The sequence below is a fragment of the Lichenostomus cassidix genome, chromosome 1 (genome assembly GCF_008360975.1).
Source record: "Lichenostomus cassidix isolate B80296 chromosome 1, HeHo_3.0, whole genome shotgun sequence".
In the NCBI taxonomy this organism is placed as follows: domain Eukaryota; kingdom Metazoa; phylum Chordata; class Aves; order Passeriformes; family Meliphagidae; genus Lichenostomus; species Lichenostomus cassidix.
Window position 1 is genome coordinate 63,918,548 of NC_139479.1, and position 20,084 is coordinate 63,938,631.

Sequence of the window (20,084 nt, forward strand, 5' to 3'; positions counted from 1 at the left end):
AGAAACACAGAAGCAGAAGAGAAGCTACTGATGAAATGATAGAGCATCCCCAACGAAACTTCTACTGGGGATAAACTAAAAGGTGTTAACTGGTTGGATAGAATCCAAATAAACTTTATGTTTCATATTACTTGTTTCTTTGTGCACCAGGGAAAAAAAAAAAAGCCAACCAGAGATTTTACCTTATTAATGGAAATCAATTAGAAACAGTCCAAAAATCAAACAGAAGCCAAGTGAAATGCAGAGCTGACTTGAAGCTCTGAAGGAAATGTTCTTTGTCTTAACTAGGCTATTAGAAAACAAAATATAGAAGCAGTGAGAGCTTCAAAGAAATGCAATGGAGCAGGTCCAAATCCCAGCAAAACACTGGGCTGGAAAAGATTCACTGGACCGTCTAATTTATTTAACACTTTCAATTCCTAAATGTGCACCAATTATAAAAAGTACAGCATATATGAAAAATCACATTGTATTTCTTTGAAATTAATGAATGGCTGCTAAATTTGAGTTCCTATTTTCCATTTAAAAACCACTTAGTATAACCAGAAGCTAAATTGTTTGGGTTACTCAAAGCAGGGGAATGCAAACAAAAGAAGTCTTGGGTGTTGAAAGAGTAAGAATGACTATTGAAAAAAAAGGCTACTCATACAATTTTCTATTTCATTCTGCTAGATATTTCTTTGTTTCTTATAAATGCGAGTTTTGTTCTAGTTTTAATGGTAAGTTGCTGAAGTTAAAGTACAGTCCCTCTGCAAGATAGAGCTATTGTCACTCTGTGTCAGAACCAACTTCAATAAACCAGCTACCAGTGTGAATCCTCAGACTGGGGTGTGAAAAGAAAGGAAGAAATGCCTCAGCTTTCCTGCCCCGGTGTCTAAAGGCAACAGAGAAGTTTTCTCCTCTCCCATTCCTCAGTGACTTTTCCTGTCTCACTCCCATTGCATCCTCTGCAGCTGAAGGAAGGTGGCTTCTGGTATCTCAAGGCTCAAAGCTGTGTCCCCTTAAGAAGGAAATCCAGAACTAATTCTCAATCCATGTAAATTGGCTTGGGTGCACTGACTTCACTGGAGTTACACAAACTAAACCAACACACCACAGAGTATACAGAGCATTTCAAATCCCTTGAAAACCTTCTGAAAAGGCAGCCAATTTGTAGACACATGGGGTATGTGTGAAGAGGGTGAAGTCTGAGGACGAAGAAGATGAGTTGATGGGAAAACAGCCCACAGAGCAGTGGGGTCAGAAAACACACCTTGTGCATATGCACAGTGCTGTGTCCACACATCCACATGTCTGCTTTCTGTGTCACTGACAGCACCATGTCTGCTTGGAGCTCAGGCTGCGATGTGAGCTCAAGTGACCTTAATTCCCCCCAAGGGGAGAAAACTTTGCACCACGATCCACAAATCAGCCAGGACCTGCACACTGGGCTGTACCCAGCAACCTGGAAAACTGTGTCTGGCTCTCAGGGCCCACTGATGGCCAGCAGGACAGAGGGAAGGGGAAACTTGCACTGTCTGCAGATGAACAGGAGACTTTCCTCTCTATTGCTGCCAAGCCAGCACTTTTCATCAACATCCAATCAGCGCCAGAAATTCCTTAAAAGAAAAAAGAAGCTCTTTGGAGCACAGTGCTTTTGTGTATCATCCCAGAGCACAAAGGGGCCCCTAGCTCTCAGGAGGGCCTCTTAGGTACTGGCTCAGTATCACAAACTGTAATAATGAAAATAATTTATAGTATTATTTTTGTAAGTAGGGATTTTCCCTGTCTTTCTCTCCCTCTGGAACTTGCCAATCTAGAGGTGAAGACAATGTCTTCTTCACTACTGCTGGAAAAGCAGAAAAAGAGATTTTTGTTGTTGTTGTTATTGGAGGAGACACCAAAGAAATGAAAAAGAATGTTTATATTCCCATAGGCCTTTGTGTAGCTGTGAGCATCTCAAAGGCAAGATAGGGGCTTGGAGAATACACAGAGATGTAAAATCCAGGCTCAGCTTTAGCCTCTCTGCTGTGCAGAAACAAAGCACCAGTCAAAATATCTGTGTCGACAAGTGTTTGCATGTACAGGTGAAGGCAAGAGAGATAAGAAGATGCAGGGAAATAGAAAAAGAGACAGGGAGAAAATTAATGGCTACTAGTGAGGGACTAGAAAAGGGAAAAAGAGATGCATTTAGTCACAATAAATGTTGTTATAACTGGTGCAAATATTTCACTCATAGCACTTCTGTTGAAGAATTATATTAAAACAAATGTTTAGAAATTAAGAATTTTGGTATTTACCTTCATTTGCAGCCTAGACCCTCAGTTCTATCTTGGAATTTGAGTTTTACCCCTTTCACATATTGGAGTAGAAAGCAGGACAAAATCTAACAATAAAATGAAGGAGAAAATAAATGGTGACATAAATGAAGGGGGGAAATTGCAAATCTGAACATTTTGATAATTTTTTTTCTGACAAAATGTATACATCACTGAGCAAAAAAAGTGTTCCTGTTACAAACTAACATTACTCTCAATTATTCTGCACAGTGCCAGGCTCATTTTTCAATGACAACTTTTTATTATTATATATTACATTCATTACAGGAGAGCCCAGAGGTTCTCAAGCTTCTGTCATGCTGAGTAAGTACAATATTTAGGAAAGATTATCCTCATCTTAAAGAACTGACAAGTTAACTAGGGACAGGATGCAGCAAGCAGGCAAAGAACATAAGACAAGATGGAGAGGAGGAATAAGGGAAGGGACCATGGTGAGTACATGAGGAGCACACCTGGAGGGATTTACCACACATTTCACAGGCACCTTCTCCTTTGACTTGTATAAAAGCAAGCTATGGGCTCTGGTGTGTCCCCAGAAGTCACCTTCTCCATGATCAGTGAATGCAGTGGGACTGAAAAGGGACCTGAGGATGGTTGGCTCCCCATTGACACAAGAAGTGTGTTGGAGCCCCATCAAGCAGCACACAAGTCACTGCCAGGAATCAGGTCAGCCCTGAAGCAATCACACACTGCAGAAAGGCAGGAGAATGGATTGAGCAGCGATACAGCGTAATTTCTCCTTATACATAAGCACCTCTCCAAAACAGCCAAGGAACTGGGAAATGCAGCAACTTGCAGGCACAAGATCAACACATGTAAGGCCCCAAGAAGTTTGGGATTGCCCTCCATTAGCCACAGCCTCCTGCTCCCAGGGTCACTTGTGCCTGTCATTTACATTAGAAGCACAATGGTCATGGACAGAACGGCTTTCAGGTCTGTCAGCATGGATGTGCCAAGCTCCCAGTTGGTCTGTGGTTTGTGGTTCAGTGGCCCCAACACGACTTTAATTCCTCTTATAACTTTGCATGGTGTGATGAAGAGAGACTCTGTTTCCCCATCTACACCAGGCATTTTTTTAATCCAAAACTTCACAAACCGAGACCCTCATTTCATGTCTGTTTTTGTTGTATTGGCCTCAGAAGTGTCACTTATTGAGTATGAAGCTGCTACTCATTTCTCCCTGAGGTTGGTCATGCTGTACTTGTTTATAGAAATCCATGCCTGCTCCTCACTCCAAGAGCCATGAAATTCTGAGGACTCTTCTTTCTCCAGCCTTAGACAGCAATGCACCTGTACCAGAAAGGCACTACCATGCCTAGTGCATGTCAGGGACCATCTTCTCATGCACTGAGACAAAAGAACTGGGAGGTCACATCACCATTTACTGGCACTGAACCTTTGCTATCTCCCTATGGATAAAGGAGAACCTCTGCTGGCTACTTTGGAAGCAATACTTTGCTAACTTTGAAGAACTATACCTGCATACAGTGACAGCACTGATATCCTCTTTTCAGAGACAGTTCTTTTACAGAAGGGAAATTCTATCATTTACTGCTTTGGGCTATTTGCAGGAAAAATCTGCTAAGGAACTTTCCACTATGAGTGGAAAGAAAATGTCTAGAAAATGTCTCCCCAACCTCCATTATTTGTATTAAAGTATGCTGACACATGCTCCTGTGACTGTCCCAAGACTTGAGAAAGAAAAAATTAAGTAAAAAAGTATAGCGATTTAACTTTTTTTTTTTTTAACAATGACTAAGAGTATGTGTGAAACAAAATGTTTCATGGCATTTGTCTGAGATTTCCCATGGTTGGTAAAACTCCCCCAGTAACAACTGCTTAGAGTATCACTGTCCAGAAACTTTAGCATTAGCAGATTTATGTATTTTCTATTACCTGCAGCAATAAACTGCCTTAAAAAATCCTCTTGTTCCCTAACTACAAATTGAATTTCAATAAATGTATGTAATATAGCCACAGGAAAGCACAAGGCAGAGTTGTGTGCAGTCTTAAAATTTTACATGCAGTTCTCATTGCTTCAGAAGTTTGGATCAGATATTGTCCAACCTTAATGTATCTGTACTCCCTGGGCTAGAAAAGCAAAATACACCTGAGTCAAAACCTTCAGTTGCAGTCAAATCAGAGGCATAAAAAAATGGAATGACAAGTGGAAGAACTACAATGGGCTTGTGACCTTCAAATTCCCTGGCTGGCTAGTAATAGGAGAACCTTGGCCTAAACTCAAACATCTTCAGGGCAGTCATAAATTGGAAGAAGGATCTTTGGGATACACTGAGATAGCTGGCATATTTCTAATTTCTTCAGCCTTGCTCATGAGATTATACAACCTTGTCGCATGACAACCCCATCTCCTATATTGGGTGAATTTTTCTGCTCCAAAGAGAAGATGATTCAGTGGCTTTCTGCTCCTTTTATACCTACAGTCTAGTATAAAGCAACTCAAGGGAGCTAGGCTTTTAATGCCCATTGCCTGAGTGCTATTAAATTAGCTACATTGCAGCTCTGCCCATTAAACTGCCTACCTCACCTGTAGCGATTCTTCACCTTTGAAAGGTTACTATTATTCTCATTATTACCTGTATCCTGGTAGGGGCTGAATAACCACACAGCTATAGCATTTTTTTTTTAAATAGAGAGCAATCTTTAGTGTGCCACAGAAAGCCCTGTCCAAATTGCTTCAAAGGGTCAATGAATGCTCACTTGCAGGCACAGTCCTACTGGTATCTGCGAGTCTGTGGTGGTTAAGTAAGAGAAGCATATGCATGTGCATCATCAGTACTTTAGAGGCTGAGCACTGCCCCCTTCTCCTTTCCCTGTTTCTCCTACACTGGCATGTCACACTACAGAGCCTACTCTCTACTTTGGCGAGAGGCTCCCAACCTGTGGTCTCTGCTGAGGGGTTATCAGTTGGTCTGCGAAATTGATGTTGCACAGTAAAACATTTTAAACTTATAAACTCCCTCTTGCTTCATGGGTGGTCTGGGGAAAAGGAGGTTGAAACTGTCTGAGCTGTTTGAGAGCCAGTGGTTTAGGCAACAAACTCCCACTGACATCAGAGCAGGCTGTGGTTAGGAGCTAAGCACAAGTACAGCCATGCACAAAGGTCCTGCAAATGTCCACAGCTTTTATTTTGCCAAGACATCATTATCCTGCTACTAAAATGGTGATCATGGTCCTGCCATGCATCATGCAAACAATATACAAGCAGTGTCAGCAGACAGAGCAGCTTTCTGCACTTCTGTGCATTTCCAGTCACAGCTTTTCTGAGGATTTGGCTGTGCCAGAGGTGGTGCTGAAGCCCACAGGACATGCAAACGAACCACTCCTCATGCTGAATACAACTGCATGAATACAATGCATGAATACATGCATTAAATCATCTGTATTTGTGGACAAGGCTCCTTCACCATTGGCAGCATCACATCCATCTTGAAACAATAAGTTGGCAGTGACTGGCAGCAGAAGGTGCTTATGGCATCACTGGACAGCAGTTCACCAGCCCCTGGGGAGCAGGACAGCAATGACCATTGCCACCATTGGGTGACAAGGGAATCGATACTGAAGGGATCATTTGGCACTTCAGGATTAGCTTTTTACTTGTGGACATGAGGAAATCAATGTCGACCTGCAGTAAGGAGATAGTGCAGCATTCCCCTTTCTGAAAATGCAGTGTAGTCTATCAGACTCCACAAGTACAGGTAAATCCTGACTTCTAATGGCTGCTATTACACATAGCACTTTCAAAATGATTTATTGACAATAACCCAGCAGGTTCCCCACTGGATTTTCAAAGGATTTCATGACATTTTTTCTCCTTGATTCACACATAAGTCTGGTATTTCTTTGGCCAAAGAAAGATAAATCTGGCTCAGTTTTGACCAACCTACTCGAGTTTTGCAAGTAACAAGAGCTCATGCATTAAACCCTCAATCTCACAGGTTCGGTCCCCACTGGCAGAATCTTTCCTGACACATGGCCTTATATTTCTTATAAGTACAAAGCAAGGATATGGAGTAGATGCCACTACTGAAGGTAGAGTCATAACTCAAGAGCTTCTAGGTGACAGAATGTCTTAATGAACCAACTGAGAACATAAGAGACTGACCTTAGAAAGTGAGATAAATGAGTTTGCCTGCCACATTTTCACTTAAAGAAGCCAGTAATGACTGGAAACCTAAATGGAGATTCACCTTGGGGCAATTTATAATTTAATACAACAAACACATTTTGAGTAGAAAACATAAAGCTGAAAATTACTCAGGGTGGAGAGAAAATAATAATAAATTATGCAAAGGCTGATAGACTAATACTACATATCAAAGAAAAGCACACTACCATGTATGATGACCACAGCCCCAAAAACATGCAGTGGAGTGTTGGGACAACCTGTAGACAAAAGAAAGTTCTGACAGGCCAGGTTTAGTCAGAGCATTTCAAGTTTAGCAGAGAAGGTGGCCAAAGCAGATCATATAGGATGATCATATTAGATAAAACCCAACAGCACTGCCACAATGTAAGCACTGAAAAGGTCACTTTCTCCTTATGAAGCACTGTGTGGTGGCCTCTGTGCTGCTCTGAAACCCGAAGGCCACAAAAAGGCACCTCAAACAGGTAGAAACTGCACCTTACTGCCCTTTTCTGCCTGCAACTGGACCTAGTGCCAGCACAGCAGACAGAAGAGCAAATGACACCATTCGGAAGTCTTCCAGCTAGAGCTAAATTTTAGTGCAATGCAATTTAAAACACAATAATCTAGGGCTGTAAGTGACAGTTTGGTATGATTTTTAAGAGGCTCAAATTAACATTTGCAAACCATTGGTTGCATTCAGGTAGTTTCTGCAAGCAGTTATGTGTTCTGCAAGGCAAACAATATCCCAACCAAGTCAGGGCAGGCTTGTAATAAACTAAACTACACTTTGATTATTGCTGATGATGAAAATGCAACTTGGTTCATCTTTGGTGAGGAGATGGAATCTTTAATACATTCTTACAGTCTTTTGCAATTATTGCTGCCTCTGCCAGAGCCAGGCAATTAAATTTGCAGCAGCTCCATCTTTGCTTTACTAAGCTTTGTCACATTTTCTAGAAGTTTTGGGGAAAGGAGCCTGCAAAGAGGAATTCCAAACTTCTGCCAGTCAATCCTGCATAGAACTACACTGCTCTGCATCCTCCAGATTCTATAAAATTAACAGCATTTATGCCATCCCTGATTTGATGCCTGCAAACAGATGATATGCCTGGCTCAAGCATGTTTCTTAGTTGCAGCCACGTACTATACAAATTGATGATATTAAAAAAGAACCGATAGATATGAGTCTTGTCAGCTGCATTGTTTACTCTGCTCTCCTGAAGTAATTGTGGATTCATGGTGGAGATTTACACTTAGCTTCCCTTGTATTACTTGTGCCAGCTTTCACTGTCTGTCAACAGAAATTTCATCACTATGGTGGGGAAAAAAAGGGTGTAGCCTGGGATGGCAATGCATCAGACATCTAGTAGAAGCAATCAACAGCAGTTGTTGTGCAATAAGTAATGAGTTATGAACTTGGCTGTGTTGTGCATTACTTAATCTGTTGCCACAGCCCCCACTTTCTGAGATGGACTGTAAACCATCTATTTAGGATCATACTCAAGGAGGTTGTGGTGTGCACCTTTTCTCTTGTTCTCGTTATTGCTCATGTCATTAGACGAGATTCATTTGATGCCATTACTTGTGCTCGTTAAAATCTTTGTGACTAGAATATGGTACAGTATCTGAATTTTAATGCCTCATATATTCTCTGAGAGATGATGGCAATAAATGCTACTGCTTTGACCTTCTCTGGGTTTTATCATTTGATTCATTGATCATCTCCATTAGTTCATCTCCATTTGTGCCCATATAGACAATGAAGAGCCAGAGAAGAACTATAGTTACCAACAGACAAAAATATTTACAAAATTTTATGTCCCCTATTTGTAAACAAATCAACAGTTTATAGTCTTTCACCATCTACATTAAGCATTAATATCCTCCCTTTTCCTTGAGACAGGGATTGCTGAGAGGAGGAGGCAGAATGGCAATGTGTGAATTCTTTAGTGTTACAGGAACACTACAAAGCAGCCTGGTAACTATACACGCCTGTGACAATACTTGCAGTGAAGAATGAGAAAAAAAGCTTCTTGTTTGGTGCTCTTTACAAGAGTGGCCTTAAAAGAATTTCTAGGATTTTATTTTGGGGGATGTGAAGGTGTAGCAGTGGCCAGTTAACCCCATCACTGCCAAGATTTCATCAAGTCTTCTTTATAGCTTGCCCCCTATTACTGCACACAGTCAGTAGGATACAAAAGGGCCTCAGAACAGGGATATCCAGGTGAAGCTGTGTTAGGCATACTGCCTAACCTCAGCCACCATACTCAGGAGCTTATTTTAGAAGCCTAGATTGCACTCATTTCCCCACAGCTCTGTGGGTAGAAAACCAGAACATTTTAGGACCCATTTGGCCTGTTTTAGACATCCACCTAAGTTTTCTGTATACAGTGAACAGAAGGAGCACTTTCAGAAGATGATCTACAGCAATTGAATAAGACAAATACTCTGGATTGCTGGATGGAAGAAGCTGTCTCTCTCTCTTTTGCCTATTGAGGGAGAGCAACCCTTAAGCTCCTTGACTGGGGGCTTAAAACAGGGCAGCATGATTACCTCCCCTACTCAAAACACTTGACCTGGATGCTCCTGGGTGGTGAAAATAGAGTGTTGTCTGGTGCACCCTCCCTGCAACAGGAACTTGTGATTTGAGGGGGTATTTCTTTCACAGGCTCACTGACTTGAGGAAGTTCACCTGCTCTATAGGACAGATTGGGGTATGGTGTTTGAAACAGAATTGCTTGAGCTTGTCTGTAAAAAACAAGAAGATTCCAGTGGGAAGCGTCAAACAATAATTTACTTTTTTTAGCTATTTCCTTTTACAAGCATGTACTTTTCAGCAGGCAGATTATGAAATGAGACCATATTTCTTCCTGCACTCTGCTGTGCCTTGGTACAGGGGAAGTGTCGCTGTTGAGCCACTAGCAGAGAAAAAGACCTGAGTTCTCAGTGTGACAAGAAAGTGGAGATTTATTATTTTGATTTCGATATATATAGACTTTTCAGAGGTCGCCCAGATTGGTCAGCCAGAAACCTCCCCCTAGGCCTGATTGGCCAGGCCTGAACTGTCCAAATCTCGAGACACTGTTTAAAAAACATCCAAACTTTATCTTTGTTTATAAAACACAACGGAATGTTCTCATGAGAAAGACCTGTGCTAGCCACAGGGAAGGACTACACATGGGGGTCCATTACTCCATGAATCTCCAACGAATTCCAGCACTAGATGTATAAAGCTGCCATGAAAGACCAACTTTTTTTCATCTGTCACAAGAATTTACTCATCTAGCTTTGGGCAGGGATTTTTACAGGCCACCAGTACATCAAAAATACATCAGCAGTAAAACATGGACCAATTTAGCCACATACCCAAGCCAGAGCTCTTTTGGGAACAGACAAAGCAGGTACCTGCCCAGAGCAGCATGCTGCTGAAGGGAGGTAAAACACTTGTGATGGCTGCTGGCTTTGTGATGGATGGAGTGCAGGAGAGCTGGAATGGCTGCTGCTCTTCCTTCAGGGTCGCTGTGGGAAGGTGTGGCTGGTGGCTGCTACTGTCAGGTGATGCAATGGAGTGCTGGTCATCACCCCATTCTCTCAGCTTCCTGGCTGAAGGAGCAGAAATTCCAGCTTCTCTGCACACTCCCCTTCCCTTCTCCCCTTCTCATCTTCCTCTTTGCAATGAACCTCAAGCCCCGGAGCTGTGGGGAGAGAATACTCACTTCTGGGAAGCCTTTGTAAGCTCTGTCCGCCACTTTAGAGCAAGCATTTAGGGAATGTCTATTAATAGCATTTAGCAGTCATCATATTAACCTCAGCAGGGGATTTGGTACAGAGGCAGTCAGAGCATCCCAGACACACATCACCACAGTGGGTTAGGCAACCTGCTGCCTCAAAAGCAGGCTTTTGTTTTTCTGTTCTTCCCCTCTGCATCCAGGCAGTGCCAACTTTGGAAGTAGTTAACTGATGGCACATGGAAGCAGAGTGCATCACAAAACCCCTGCTGTGGTCTCCAGTCCCTAAAAATCTCCCCATAACAGGAGGGATCTCACCTGCCATGGCAACAGGCTGGCAGGGGTGTGGGCTGGCTGGCTGTTACCCTACTGGGTCTGAAACAAAATAAACTTGGGAGAGGGCATAAGAACAAATGTCATCAAAAACAATTGCTAAAACAGGGTAATTAGAGAAATTCCTTCTTTTCTTTAGGAAAGCAGCAGTAGAGCTAGAGATTCAGTAGTGTATTTCTTGTATCCTCTCCAGACTGTTCCATGGGACAGATCCACAGACAGGTTAGGGAGGACCCAGCAGTAGGATGCTTAGTGAGAGGAACTGACAGCTTTAGCAGAAGATTGGTCCCTAGGCAATTTCAGGGTGATATGACAGGTCAAAGCACCAAGGCAGAGATAAACGTGGCTTCACACTCAAAGCTATTTAGAAGCTGGTGTCCAGAGCAGCATCTAATTTGACATCATTGTGAAGCAGCACCAGAACAACCATGGTTTTATATTCCATCACAACATAGCTATATCCTGATTGGGCAAAACCTAGGGTAACTATCATTGACAGAATATTAAAACCTTGCAGGAATAGAAAAAAAGAAGAGGGTTCCCTGTCCAGTAAGGGATGGACAGTTAAAAAAGCCTGTAAATTAAAATTACTGGTGTAAAAGCCAAATATATCAGGTTAGGCATTTTCTTTACTGGATTTGTGTTTTGTTTGTTGGTGGTTTTTTTTTCTCTAATCCTGTATGTGTACAAGCAAATACAAGAACAGGTGTTGTCTTGTTTTACTGCAATGTCTCAAAATTACACTTTTTACATGTTTACCGAAATATCTGCTTGTTTAGCAGGAAAAATGTGAGATTTTTTTTCTCCCTTTTGTTGGAAATGAGATATGAAATGAGATGGCATTTCAGTAACTTCTCTGGTTGTGTTTTATAAGCCCAAATTTATTCATATGTCAATGGCAATACTTAATTTCCTATATATTAGACTAAGTATGTAGCATTTCCCAGACATAATTCTGGAACTTCTGAGCAGTAGATGAGGAGCTCTAAAGTCAGATGGTGTTTTTGACTCACTAGTTGGAGGAAAACAAGGATATAAGAGGTCCCCAAGTAAATAATCTTGCTTCAACTTGAGACTAGAGGACCCAAGAAGAAGAGAAAAAATCTCAGCTTTAATTCTGGGCAATAGGTGAGGTGAAATAAGAAGACAGAATTTTGACCTTTCTTGTTTGGGAGGGGCTGAGTTGACTCATCTGGCAGTGAGTGATCATTCAGGATGGGAGAAGTAAATCTGAGTAGCCTGCAGACAGATTATTTGAGAACAACTATCTGTAAAAGCCTGAAAAGCAAGGTCAAACTTTCTTTAGACATACCCAAGTGTGAATTCAGAGCAGCTCTAGTTGAAGCAAACTGAGTTATGCACTGATGTAAATGAGAACAGACATAACTTGCTGTCAACACTGTCAAATTTTAAGTTGATCAAAGAACAAAATCTTCCCTTGTGTATATTCAGAATTTATCTGATGACTGAAGACAGACTTAGATGGAAATATTTCCTCCAAAGAATTCACTAAGTCCAAGTAACTTCTCAGTGTGAGAAGGAATAAGTCAGGTTTTTTATAAAGGGAACACTATATCAGAAAATATGTGATCTTTTTAAAAGCCATAGAACAACTTCTTTGCAGCACGTTGTGTATCACCTTCAGTAGTTAAATTTTCAGTCAGTGCTGATGTACTGAATGCAGCATGACTATATCATAGTTTGTATTAAAAGAGCTGGAGTGCTGGACAGAATGGAGGAGAATTTTATGCCAGTGGTGGCCAGAATGGGAGCTGTCAAACCCCGTCCTTTTATTTTCCCTTCATCTTGTTCAACTACATCAACTCCGTTTATTTCAGATTAAAGGCTGCAATATTGTCATTAAACATTGGCATTAACATTGGAAACCCTGTCTGCTGCCATGGATGGCAGTGCCAAGACAAGCTAATCATTCAGTGCCTCTGAGGTCCTTTGCTTCCATCTTTTTCTTCTGAACTCCATCAAGCTGCTTTCAGATCCTGGCATTCCAGACATCTTGTTCAAAGCCAGGTGAAAACAGAGCCCAGGGCCCTCCTGCCTTGCACAAGAGTACTGAAATGCTGCATGATGTTTGTTGTACCTCCCCACACTGGTTTGCCATCATGCCCCAGTTCTGCTGAGGGGGCTCATCCATGAAGGTGAGAAGGTTACCTGGTTTGGCAACCTTCAAATCCATCAGCTGGATTTGATAGGCAGGAGTATGGCTGATTATCAAACTCCCAGCTGCCTGCACCACTAACACTGCTGGTGATGATTGCTTCAAGTTGGTGCAGTTTTCCTGCTGACACTAGTCTAAAATTGGGGAACACAGTTGCTGCCTAGCCAAGATCTAGATGAAACTCTGCTGTTGTAGACCATAAACATTGTGTCTGGTATCCAAATAACTTTGCTGAAGGCCAGTCCCAGAACACCTCACTCTCCCTATCCTAACCATCTCATAAACTGTGCCTCAACACTACAAAATCTCTATAACCTTGTGCTTTTTATCAGAATTTCACCTCACCACAGCACTTGGATTTCTTTATTAGTTCTGAGTGACATAAGACCAATAAGCCAGGAATACAAGCTTAGTTAAAGGATATCTTTACTGGGCATACATCCACAAGTTTGCATTAAAATATGCAAAAACACTTCTCTTTAAAAATGTGAGACCTACATTTGAAACTTTGGAAGATGAAACCTGTATTTGGGACATTATATATATCTGGGCCTATTTTCAGGACACCATCTTTAAATACTTATTTTAGTGGCTTCTCAAAGTAACTGTGACAAGACCAATGAGCAGCTTGGAAAACTTTTTGTTATGCCATGATGCTCCTTTCAGTCAATTAGAAAAGAAGTTATAATGCCTAAATTAAGTGTCTGTAACAAATGACTGACTGTATAGAAGCTACAAGGTGAATGTGTCATGGCACACCCTGGGGTCATGCTGCTCCTTGCACCTCTTTGTACCCTGGTTTCATTTGTGTGGAAAGCAGTTTTGGGGAGACAGCATATTAGCAGTTCTTGCTCCAAAATTGTATTGGGCTGTGATTTGGATAAATAAAATCAGGGAGTTAGGAAATTCTTCCACTGTTCTAGAAATGAAGCCTTCTATTATCATGTCCATTTATATTCATAGCTTATATAGCAAGGGAGACTGCTCTGGGAAGCTCCTCTGAATTAATTACAGACACATGTACATAGTCAGGTCACAGCAGCTGCTAGTCTTGATATAGCCCCCAGGTCCTAGGCTGAGGGGCAGCATAAAACCTGTGTAGAAAACATAGATTTCTACAGGAGATATTGTATTTGCATTTTTCTATTCATTATCCTTTGCCTTCTTGGCTGCCTGAAATGCTGCGATACCAAAATCATGCATATATGATTGATTTGGGTTACCAGGGAGTGCGCTGGGAAGGAAACTGAGTGCCCATCACGGCAGGTCTAGTGGGTTTGATGGTAACTGGGATGCTTTTCTGCCACAGAAGCTGAAAGCACCCTGTGGCTGCCATGGGCTGTGCCTACAAGGCATGATTAGGTGTGTGCTCTGGTGCGTGGGTGTGATGGTAATTGTTCACAGCTGCATGCATGAAGAAAACCAGCCTTGGGCAGGCTTCACTTCTTGCTCATTCCTTTCTGCCAGATGTTTTTGTCACTTCTGTCAAAATTTCCTGCTCTTGAGAACAAGAAAGGGGACTCAGGGTGCATCTCAGCTGTTCTCAGGAGCAGGAGGTGAAAGCTCTGTGCCTTAGGGAGGGTGACTGAGCTCTGCTGAACAGCTCCTCGACTACAGGATATTGGATAGAATTTGAGTGAAGTGCATGACTCCTGTCCTGGCCCAGCAGAGAAAAAACCCCACAGCTATGGCTATTCTGGAACTCAGGAACACTATGCCCCTGTGGCTTAACAGACACCTACTGTCTTCAAGTGAACCTCATGGATGTGCACCATCGTTCATCTGGGAAACATGAAGGCCAGAGCTGAGTTTTCCCCAGCTGCTCAGGCTTCAGCCTCTCTGAGACACTAGCATATTGCCAGCTTACATTAACCCTTATCAGCATTAGTACCTGATCTGGAAACCTCTTCTTTTATGACTGACCTGGCAGGCACACCTGCAGTGCACCATATGGTCCCCACCCCATAATAATTACCAGCATTCTCTACCCATTATCCAAGAAATGAGAAATTCCATATCCAATTACAAAACTGACCATCAGTCTGTTCCCTTCAGTCTGCCCAGCTCCTGTCTCACATCCCTATCCACCTTCATGTAGCTCATCCCACCTGCTCTTCCATGAGCTTCCCTTCTGGGTGAGGAGAAGGATCCCCACACTGAGGCCATCAGGAGATGTCTTTGAAAACTTGTACAATGCAGTAGTATTTTTCAATGCAGAAAAATCAGACAATGGCAGCATGTCGTCACCTGATGCTGCAAGAATTCAAAAGCTCTCAGAAATGTTGATTAAAAGGGTCATCTGGAAGCCACTTAGTTCAAAGCTGTGTTTACAGTAGAACTGCTGCTTACGCTAGATCAGGTCAGCTGTGACTATTGATCTCCTTCTCCATTTCCCTATAGTCTGTATTAAGCTCAACTTAAAGCTCATTCTCTTCTCCATTCCTTAAGATTTTTAATACAGCTACCGCCACTGCCAGTCTGTATTCTCTAGGCTTCTGCTGCTTCTGTGCTCCTTCTGCAGCTTCCTTTCATGTTGTCCAGCCATTACCAGTTTTTTTCCCTTTTTTTACAGTCAGGATGGCATTTGAACTGATGTGCATCTTTGTTCCTTGAAAAAGAAAGCATGGTATTTCCTGCCCTCTTATAGACCACAGGAGTCTGTAAGCATCTGCCTTGAGTGTATTCTCTGAATTTGTGTTGAAAGATTTTTTGGACAGGCATACATGACTCAATGGAAAGGTTTGCCTCTTGTTCTTTCTCTAACAAACAGGGTTCAGCAAAGATAAAACAATCAGTTGTAACTTGCCCAGAACCTTGAAGGCCATATACAAAAGATTTCTTCCCCACATCTCTTAAACAGTTTATACAGAACATAAAGACATGAATAACATAATAACCACTGCTCAGACTGATACCGCTTCAGGGAAATCACTGGGAATACAAGCAGCAGAAGACATGCCTATATAATCTCTGGAACTAAATTTAGACAGAGCTGTATCTCTGCCTAATTGTTCAACCCATTTCCGCCTCTCACAGTGGAACAAGGATTCCTTCTGGAGCAGATGGATCTTGTTCAATGTCTTCTGTTTAGCTTTCCTCCTAGGAATCCCATCTTTTACAACTGCTTGCCTTCTGGCTGAATATACCTCCAGATAAGCCTGTCAGAACTGGCTCCTTCCAGAGCAGAGTTTTGCTGTGTTACACTGCAATCCATGTCACCCTGTCAGTCGTTCAGTTTATACTGGAAGGATCCCAAGAATGACCAGTTCCTCTATACTATCTCAAACCAGCCTGGCTTTTTAAAAAACATGGCTTCAAAAGGCACATGAAAGATTCTCTATTAGATGAAATAGGATACAAAATAAAAGAAGATTTCAGGTGTAACTTCCTAACTGTACAGTCTGAGAGTTCTTTTGGGATGTTTTTTCTCATAAAGTGTTGCAGTGTCCAACATGCCTGATGGAAATGTTTGGTCCCATCATCAGCATATTCACAGAAGTAAAAATAAAATTCTGATTGATGAGTAGTAGGCTCTTGAACATGAAATCACTCCCCTTAAATAACTAAGCAAAATTTGCAATTTGGGTTGAAACAGTGCTGCTGCTGAGATAGCTTATTAACCCCATTAATAAATAATGGAGTTAGGCTGATTATACAGCTGAGCTGAGCTGATGGTTGCTTGACTCTGAAAGGAGGAGTCCAGCTCACTTCTCTCTCCTCCCCTTTCTTCCTTTTTGACCTCACCATGACTGCTAAACCTGCTGATATTGGCCCCAGTGCTCCTCTGACTGCATGGTGAGCAAGCTCAGTGCACGGATATGGTAAAAAACTAATTTGAGGGATAAAAACCACCAAACATCATCCAAAGACTTTTATGACCACTTTGAGGTTGAAAGAACTTAGTATAGGGTCAGAAGACCTGACACAGACCTGGCTGTTAGAGACAGCCACTCTAACAGAAAAATAAGTATAGCAAAACTGGAAGGACATGTATAGGGAGAGATATGAGGGAAAAGGAAAGAGTGGAGCTTTTCCATAGCTCTATTAGGAAGAAGACATTTCTGCAAAAACCCAAGAGAGCTATTGAGGAGACTCTGGATCCCACCAGGCTGTTACTAGTTCCAGTACCACAGCAGCTCACTGCTCTGCCAAGGAAGGCAGAACTGAAGATCCAGACAAGTGGAGGATTGTTTTAACTTTTTATTTTAATATGCCAATTAAATCCAGAAACATTTTTCCACCAACGTTCCTCAAGATCTGCTTGGGATCCTGTTCTGGTGTTTATTCTCCCTGCCACCACAGCAGACAGCATTAGGCTGTTGCCTGCAAACACAGGACATAAGCTGTGGGCTGGTGCCATGTGCCACAGTGGTATCAGCTATCCAAGCTAACTCTGAACTAGGACAGCCACTTGTCTGACATAATCCAGTAGTTAAAAGCTGCACTGCTTCCAGTACTCTGGCGATTTTATTTAACTATACCCAGCATTGCAGATGTCTTATTCTGAATAACAAATATTCTATCTCACTTTGATAAATAAGTGCTTATTCTGATAAATAAGAATTACAAGAAAAACTTTTTTTCTCTTGGGACTGGAAGCATTTTTATTGCATTTTTTCTGCATTCCAGAAAGAAAGCTCATATTAGCTGCTGGCAAAGATTTCTGAGAAAAAACTATGTACAAAATTCTCATCTAACACACTCACATGCCATGTGAAAAAGAAAAGAAAAAAACAACCAAAAACCTAGAAATAAAAATAGGGTGGAAGATAATTACTTATTCAGACAGAATGTCCAGAAATTCTTCAGTGCTTCCCATGCCTATTAAAGTAATACAAAGACTTGAAACACCATTAAATTATACTCTGTAAAAGTGTACAAATCATTTCTTCTTATCTTCTTGTCTGATCCCAAAATATACATCTGTATAAATACTTTTAGGTAAAAGGAAGTGGCAAAAGCAACAATATTTTTAATTTTCTTTTGATTTGAGGTTTTGTCTGCTATACAATAGCTCGAATTTGGATACAAACAACTATATGCCACTTGTCACATGCAGCTGCACATTTGTTAGCAGACAAGCCATTCGTTCTCTGCTCTTTTACTGAGTTTCTTGAACACAACATATGTATGACTTTGTCTCCCAGGATAACAGCCATAATCTCAGAAATTGAAAGCTGCAGGAGAGATGCAAGCAGAAAGACCACCTCATGGGACAGAGAGGGCTAATCCTCTTTAATTGAGTTTGGATTTTCTTTCAGAGTGTGTAACAGCAAATGGCTTTAGAAGCCAGAATATTCACTGAGGTGACTGTCCATGTAAGAAAATACCAAGTGAAAGTGTATTTTCCAAACACATGATATTTGCTGAGATGTTTTTGTAAGTCAGGGAACAGAAACAGAACTGACAGACCCAAATGAACCACTGTGGTGAAGCAACATGCCTCAAGTTGAAGTCCATTCAGCAAACTCACTTGAAAGGATCCTGAGACTAACAAATAGGAAGACTTGCACCAGCTTAATTTTAACTTTAAACAGCAAAAATTAAGCTAGACAGAGAAAACTCTATTTATAGGTATCCCTTAAAGTAGAAAATGTACGTACATGTTGCAATGTTTACTTAAATTATAGCTGTGTGTATATAGATGGAGTAAAAATGTAGGTTGGATACCCATGAAAGAAAATTTGAATAAACAGACAAGGCTGTGACTGATAACATGTTCAGAAATTATTTGTAAAAAATGTCCCAGAAGAGAGCTGTGATTATAAGACAAAGGAGAAATGCATCATTTTCTATGAGCAAAACATTAGCATTGAATTATTTTTAAGCGAAGGAAATCCAGAAGTGCTTCCTACACAAACAGTGAGAAAAAATGTTCACTGTTTCCCAATTCACTCCATAGTGAAAGGCCCTGAATGGCTCTTGAAACAGGGTAGCTAGAAGAGGCAAGGTAGGATCAATCTCCTTCTTGAGGTGCCTTTCTGTCTCCATTAACTACAGGAGATGTTTCCACAACCAGTTCAGTCTAAGTGACTTAGTAAACCAATGCCAGTCAAAGTCTGAGATTTTTAAGAATCAATAGCTAAATCCTTGCATTTTCATTTCACTAAGAAATACACTTGACCTGGTCTACAAATGTTTCCCATTGCCAAGACTCAAAAAACAGATCCTAAAGCTTTGTATAGTATTGCCATGTCCTTGTTTTGGAGAGTTCCTTCTAAAATATGTTCAACAATATATTCGGAAATTGTTTGAAATTTGTCTAAAACTGGAAACAAAAACCAAAACCCAAACCCAAACCCAAACCAAAACAAAAAAACCCCAACCAAACCAACCAAACAAAACAACAAACAAAATCAAACAATAAATGAAACAGACATGGATTTTGTTGAAGGGTAGCATTCAGGTTTTCCAGGGCTAGCTAAAATAATTTTGTCAAAACTCAAAATTAGACTCACATTTTTTAATTTCCTGAAGGAACAGGCTTTTCCACACATAGTGTATTTTTTTTTTTTGGAAAAGTAAGACCCGAGGAATGAAAGCTTGGAAGGAAGAGTTGGCCAAGTACTCAGTGCTTCAGGGTATGTATAAGCACTGTGCCTCAGTTCTGCTGAAGAACAGATGCCCCATGTCCTTATAGTTTTCCATTTCCAGGCTACCCAGGTACATTTTACATTTCCTGAAACATGCCTATGGCCAAATAATCCTTCACAACTTTCTTGAGCCATTTTCCTCCCCAAGATGAGACACTATGAGAAATATGACCCAGTGCAAAGAATAAAAAAAATTGAGTGCATATGGCCACTGAACCACAGCCCACATAAATCATCACTGTAACATTTAACAACAGTTTTTTTCTCTCGGTTGAAATATTTGAGACATTCTTTTCTTTGAAAGTTCAAGATTTTTCACGTGACAGAGAAAGCTATGTTCCCACCACTGGCAACTTTCATCCTGTTCCCCATACTGCAGTTTTATTCCAGCTCACTTGATCATTTCTAGGTGTCAACTTTGGCATTTTACTAATGCTACAGATGATTTTTGGGGGACCCAACTCCTGGAACCACAATAATTCCTCAGCATTTTAGCTCTTCTCTATGAAAAATGATGTTTCTGAATCACAAGTTACTGGACAAAAGCATGATCTGATTGTGTCCTAACAGCCTGAAAGCCAGAAGATAAAGAGGAAATTCATAAAACTCTGGAAAGGGATGTAAGAATGCTGGCTTGTTGTGTATTTCTGCAGTTTTTTCTCAAGGGCAAAATCTCAGTATTAGCTAAAGGTTGCTTAGAATTAATTTTATCAGTAGAAAACAAGAAGTTACCTGCACAAGTAATGACCCATTCCTAGAATGATTAGACAAGAGAAGTCAAATCCT

At 41.2% G+C, this 20,084-nt stretch overlaps 1 protein-coding gene across 2 annotated transcripts in view; it reads right to left on the minus strand.

The window, feature by feature from the left end:
* Window positions 1–20,084, minus strand: part of LOC146444782 (uncharacterized) — a 108,103-nt gene that overhangs the window by 31,541 nt on the left and 56,478 nt on the right. Inside the window, exon 5 of one of the 2 annotated variants that reach the window (XM_085060904.1) lies at window positions 19,049–19,869. The exons of the other annotated variant lie outside the window; for it this stretch is intronic. The gene's annotated coding sequence lies outside the window, so the exon portion shown is untranslated. Of the gene's footprint in view, window positions 1–19,048; window positions 19,870–20,084 lie in introns of those variants that run through there. 2 annotated transcript variants of the gene reach the window in all.